General features: G+C 46.0%; 1 non-coding gene across 1 annotated transcript; it reads left to right on the top strand.

The window, feature by feature from the left end:
- Positions 1 to 5,020: 5,020 nt before the first annotated feature.
- Positions 5,021 to 5,091, top strand: TRNAR-UCU (transfer RNA arginine (anticodon UCU)). Its single transcript has one exon. It is a non-coding gene; the product is annotated as a tRNA-Arg (tRNA).
- The last annotated feature ends 386 nt before the right edge of the window (positions 5,092 to 5,477 follow it).

The raw sequence follows: 5,477 nt of genomic DNA, 5'->3' as shown, positions 1-5,477 counted from the left end.
TTCTGAGGACAGGGGAGACATATTCTTGAAGACAGGCCTGACGCTGTGTGTGGAGCAGATGTCCAGAGCACAAGGAAGAGCCATAGGCCAAGATCATGGCAAGAAGAGGAGGAAGAATACAGGTGTCTCCAGCTTGCTATAGTAGCTCCTGATCCACTGGCTTCCCTTGTATTTTGCTAGTTAATTTGTTGACATTTATTTGTTTAGATTCCGTTTTATTCCTAGAATGGACTAAATGAAGTTTATAAAGACAGTTGGAATATACCAAGGTAAAATAAACACTCAGAAAAATGAAGTAGAGGAGAAGAATAGGAAAGATGAATGGAAACAGGCATGAGGCTGGTTCAAAAGAATGCATCTGTCAAGGTTCCACGTGTTTGCAGGTGACAGACCATATCAATCTGAGTCCAAGCTTCCTAGCAGCCAAGGCAAAGAAGGAAGCACAACCAAATCAAAGAACGACCAAAAAACAAAACAAACAAAAAAGAGAGCAAGTGCTGAGGAGAAATTTCACTTTCAGAGATGCAAGAGAGAATTTTCTGCTGGATTCCTCCCAGAAAGGAAACTTCATCAGACTCTGAGTGCCATCTTCAGCAGCACTTTGCAGGTGTCGGTAGGAAATCCTCCCTACACTCTCACCACGTCCAGTATTTCCTCTTTTGTCTCTATTAGGACGATGCCCTTGCTATTCCTTAAAAGGTATCCTTTGGGAACCCACACAGTACAGTCCAGATACTCAGCTCTCAGATGCACTGGCCTAATTTGGGATCAGTTTAATAGATTTAGAGCAATGCATTTCTATGGCAGGGACTACTTCGAGTTCACCAAAACCTGTTTCTTTCCTCCTGGGCACACAGCAAGGGCCCTTTTCCCACTCTCCTTTGCAGTGAGGTGTGGCCTTGTGATGGACTGTGAGCAGCAGAGATGTATGTCACTTCTGAGCTGAAGTGGCTGGGAAGTAGATGTGTTCTTGCCAATGTCCGTTTCCCCAACTGCTATCTGAAGGGCCCAGAGGAGAGAGGAGCCATAGGGTGGAAGAAGCCTGGGCTCTTGAAGGACAGGTGAAAGGAAACCCAGGCAGAAAACCTTCATTAGACTATGATTTGCATGAGAAACCAATTTCTACTGCGTTAAGCCACAAAGGATTCAGGATCTATCTGTTAGAGCAGCTAGAGTTATCCTAACTAATATAATTCCCTCTTAGGAAATACACCCTAAACACAATTCCTCTGAACCAAAAGGAACTGAAAGATTTGAGTGGCACCAAGTTCAAGGTTACATTCTCTGACAACTACCAGGAGTACAAATATTCTCTGTTGCAGGGAAGTAGGTAGGTGTAGAGAATTACGTTTTAACAGTCACCCAAGGTGGGAGTAAGATTAACATACTCTTGTCAAAATTGTGTCACCTTACAAGAACTCCTGCCTGAATAGAAAGCTATTGCATCTCCCTTTGGAGATAAGCCAGGATGTACCGGTAGGTAAGGCCAAGATTCTCCTCAGAAAGTCATTTTGGGTTTTAAGGCATGGAAAAAATGGTAATCAAGGCCACAGAGTTTCATACAATGAAATCAGTCATGGTAATTTTAGCCTGAAAAAAATTTAAAACAGCTTTAACCCTGTGACTGCCATGATCCTTAAAAAACAAAAGAAGGCAAAACTTGGACAAATGAACTTTACCAAATCCCTTTCCCACCATAGACCTTCGTTTCCAGGCATGTAGAATGTTCAGTGGATGTGATGGAACAAAAGCTATCTTCAGTTCAGCAAGTCTACAGTCTAAGTCTATGATGCCAAACAAACAAGGAAACTCTCCAAAGCACTCATATGTAGTATGCCTATAGCAAACACAATTCTGTTCCCATTGTTCTTACAAGGTATGAGCACATGAGCGCTAGATAAGGCAGCAGAGCAGACATCTCCAGGTACCATACCTACTATGCAAAGTGTGATGGTCATAATATTTATGGCCCAGGTCCTGGGGGCCCAAACAAGGAGGGAATGGGCTTAGCCTCCATATCCCCTGGCACACGGTTGTGCTTAGTTATCATTGGTTGATGGTGATTCTGTTGTCATGACATTAGATGTTAAGAAGTCTCCAGGTTTGTGTGCCTTGTTGGTGAACAGCACTACTTTGTTTCTGATGGAAGTTAGGCATTTAGTCATCTGCAGACCTTGGTGAGCTGCCCAGGAATGAACTCATAAGTTCTTCAGATTCCAGTGAGCAGACAAGAGCAACAAAAGAATCAACTGTTGGGACAAATTGCCTAGGATCTGGGGTTGAGTGCTGCACAGAACCTGACTTCTTTGTCCGTAGAGCAGGCAGAGGCCAACTCCTGCTAAGACTGAGATATTCACAACTAAGAACCCAAAATCTGATTATTTATTTTATTTTTTTCACTCTTATTTAGTTTGTGAGGCATAGACTTTTATCATCCCGGACTTGAGCTCCATGGTTTTCACTTTTCTGGGAAGGATTTAGGGCAGGGTATGAGCCAGGTGCTGCCTCACTATAGAGGACCAGAGCCCCAGGAATAGTGGGGTCTGTGATCCAAAGAGGAGTCTCTGGGTAGTGCAAACGGTTAAACACCTGGCTAGTAACTGAAAGGTTGGCAGTTTGAACCCACCCACAGATACCTCAAAAAAAAGGCCTAGTGATCTGCTTCTGAAAGGTCACGCCCTTGAAAACCCCATGGAGCAGTTCTACATATGGGGTTGCCATGAGTGGGAATCAACTTGACAGCAACTTGTTTGCTGGTTCACAAAAAAAAAAACACACTGCCGTTGAGTCGATTGTGACTCATAGTGACCCTATAGGACAGAGTAGAACTGCCCCATAGAGTTTCCAAGGAGCGCCTGGCGGATTTGAACTGCCAACCTCTTGGTTAGCAGCTGTAGCACTTAACCACTACGCCACCAGGGTCTCCGGGTGTTTGTTGGTTCATGTGGTCCAAATGTCTGTTACTCAGACTCAGGGCTGCAAACTGCCTGCTGTGTGAGGGAGGACTCTGTCACCTGGGCTTCTTCACAGTCCATTGTCCTCAGCTGCCAGGGCCTTGAAAAAGGAACATCTGCCCATTACGAGGATGCTCTAGGAAGCATCTAAGGCAATGTTTCTGAAACTTTAATGTCATATGAATCATCTGGGGGTCTTGTTAAAATGCAGATTCTGATGCAGCAGGTCTGGGGTGAAGCCGCAGATTCTGCATTTCTAACAAGCTCCCAGGTGCTGGTCTGTGACCCACACTCTGAGTAGGAAGAGACCAGGGACTTGTGCCACATGTAGGAGTAATGTTTGGATGAGCAGCACTTCCGAGCATTTCGCAGGAGCCTTGGTGGAAGCAGGGCCGGGTTAACCAGTGAGCATGGTATGCACCAGCCTACGGTAAGCAAGGTATGAAGGCTTAATTGTGTTTATTACTAATCTGTAGTGCATAATCAAAGATGTGGTGAAACTCAGGTGAAATCGTGTACTACAGATTAGTAGGCAAACACAATTAAGTCCATGAATACCTTGTTTATTGGGTAACCCATCCCTGGGTAGAGGGGCTGAGGTGTCTGAGAGGGGAAGGGGTTCGAGTTTGGGTATCCCCATGAGAAGAGGGAATCCTTTCAAATGGCTCTCTGAGGCCTGAGATTGATAGTCCCTTTTGGGCTTCCTTTCACTTACCCTGGCTTTGTGCTTTTGTGTCTTTGTTTTGACAAATTCGAAGGGGCCTCAGGCCCTGCATTGTACCTGAGAATATAAACAAATTGGCAGAACGCACTGACTGAAAAGTGTGGCCAGGGGGCATAGGAGCTGTATACATTCTCAGCTCTTTGCTCCTTAGCAGACTTCTCAGGTCAAATCCTGGCTCTCTCTTGTCCTTCCCTTCCTCCAGGGATGCTGAGAAGGACGCCTCCACTCTCTGAGAGGCTTGGCTCCTCGCATCCTGACACATGCATGTTTTCTGTTTTATAGGAAGAAATGTGTCTTGGCTGGAGGCCCACATTTCATTCCAGCACATCCTTTTTACCAAAAGAGCCATCCCTGGAGCTGCCAACAGTGTTTACAGGAAAGCCATCCAACAATACTTTGGATGTGGGAGCATGGCCTGACCACAGACACGGCCTTCCCCACCCAGTGAACCATCCATCAGAAAGCCTGGCACACGGCATTGGTATCTTTATTTTTACCACCAAAATGTAAAGCTGGTTTCTTTCTTTCTTTTCTTTTTCCAGCTGGGAAAACTCCTGTCAGCGGATGCAGTGTCCTTTCCAGATTCAATATTATGCAAACTGCATATTGGCAAATAGAGTAAACAAATATGTCCGTGAAGCTTCCTGATGCACAGAGATGGGGCTGCCCCAGTGCATAGATGTAGACCTGCTAATCTGCATGGGAGCTGCTGAAACATCCTTGCTGTCTGCTCTGCCACCATTTCTTTCCTTCTGAGCTTCACATGGCTGGAGCTGGATAGCCTGGGAAGATGTGCTACCGTGACGTCCAGCAGGGGGCGGCTGGTTATTGGACAGTTCTGGGGGGGCTGTAGGGTCAAGTTGGAAGCAGTCATTGATTGGGGTTGGGGCTCAGCCTGTGTCAGGGTGTCAGCACAAAGCTCACTGATCCAGCTAAGCCTGCGCCTGCTCTAAGCCCCACCCTTTTTAGGCCCATCCCCAACAGGGGGTCTTCTCAGCCACAGGCAAAGCTGCTGAATATTTGTTTTTCTTGACTGGCCTCTCCTGACTGGCAGACATGGCTAGGGTATAGTGATACACATTGACACTTTCTGGTGGCAAGATTTTCCCAACAAGAGCCTTAGTTTCTAGGCTTGTAGATGAGTTCCCGGGTGATACAAATGGTTAATATGCTCAGCTGCTAATTGAAAGGTTGGAGGTTCCTCAGAAGGCACCTTAGAAGAAAAGTCTGACAAGCTGCTCCCAAAAAGTCAGCTATTGGAAACCCTGTGGACTGTAGTTCTACTCTGGCACACGTACGTTGTCATGATTTAGCATGGACTCCATGACAACTGGTTTGGGGGGCACTGGTGGTTCAATGGTAGAATTCTTACCTTCTGTGCGGGAGACCCAGGTTCAAACCCTGGCCAATGCATCTCACGCACAGCTACCGTTTATCTGTCAGTGGAGTCTTGCATGTTGCTACGATGTTGAACAGGTTTGAGTGGTGCTTCCAAAATAAGATGGACTAGGAAGAAAGCCTGGCAGTATACTTCTGAAAATTAGCTGCTGAAAACCCTGTGGATCACAATGGTCCGAGTCATAATTAATTATGGGGATGGAGCAGGACTGGGCGGCTTTTCGTTCTGCTGTACGTGAGTTCACCATGAGTCAGGGGCCAATTTGACATCAGATAACAAAAATGTAACTGGACTGTTCCAGGCCAGCTTGGCGTGGCCATAGAGACACCAGATGGGTGAAAGTGAAAGAAGCAGCTTTATTTAGTTGGCCAAGCAAAGAAGCATACTGGGACTTACATTA

Source organism: Elephas maximus, chromosome 12 (assembly GCF_024166365.1).
Source record: "Elephas maximus indicus isolate mEleMax1 chromosome 12, mEleMax1 primary haplotype, whole genome shotgun sequence".
Lineage (NCBI taxonomy): Eukaryota > Metazoa > Chordata > Mammalia > Proboscidea > Elephantidae > Elephas > Elephas maximus.
This window is presented reverse-complemented; position numbering and strand designations above follow the sequence as displayed.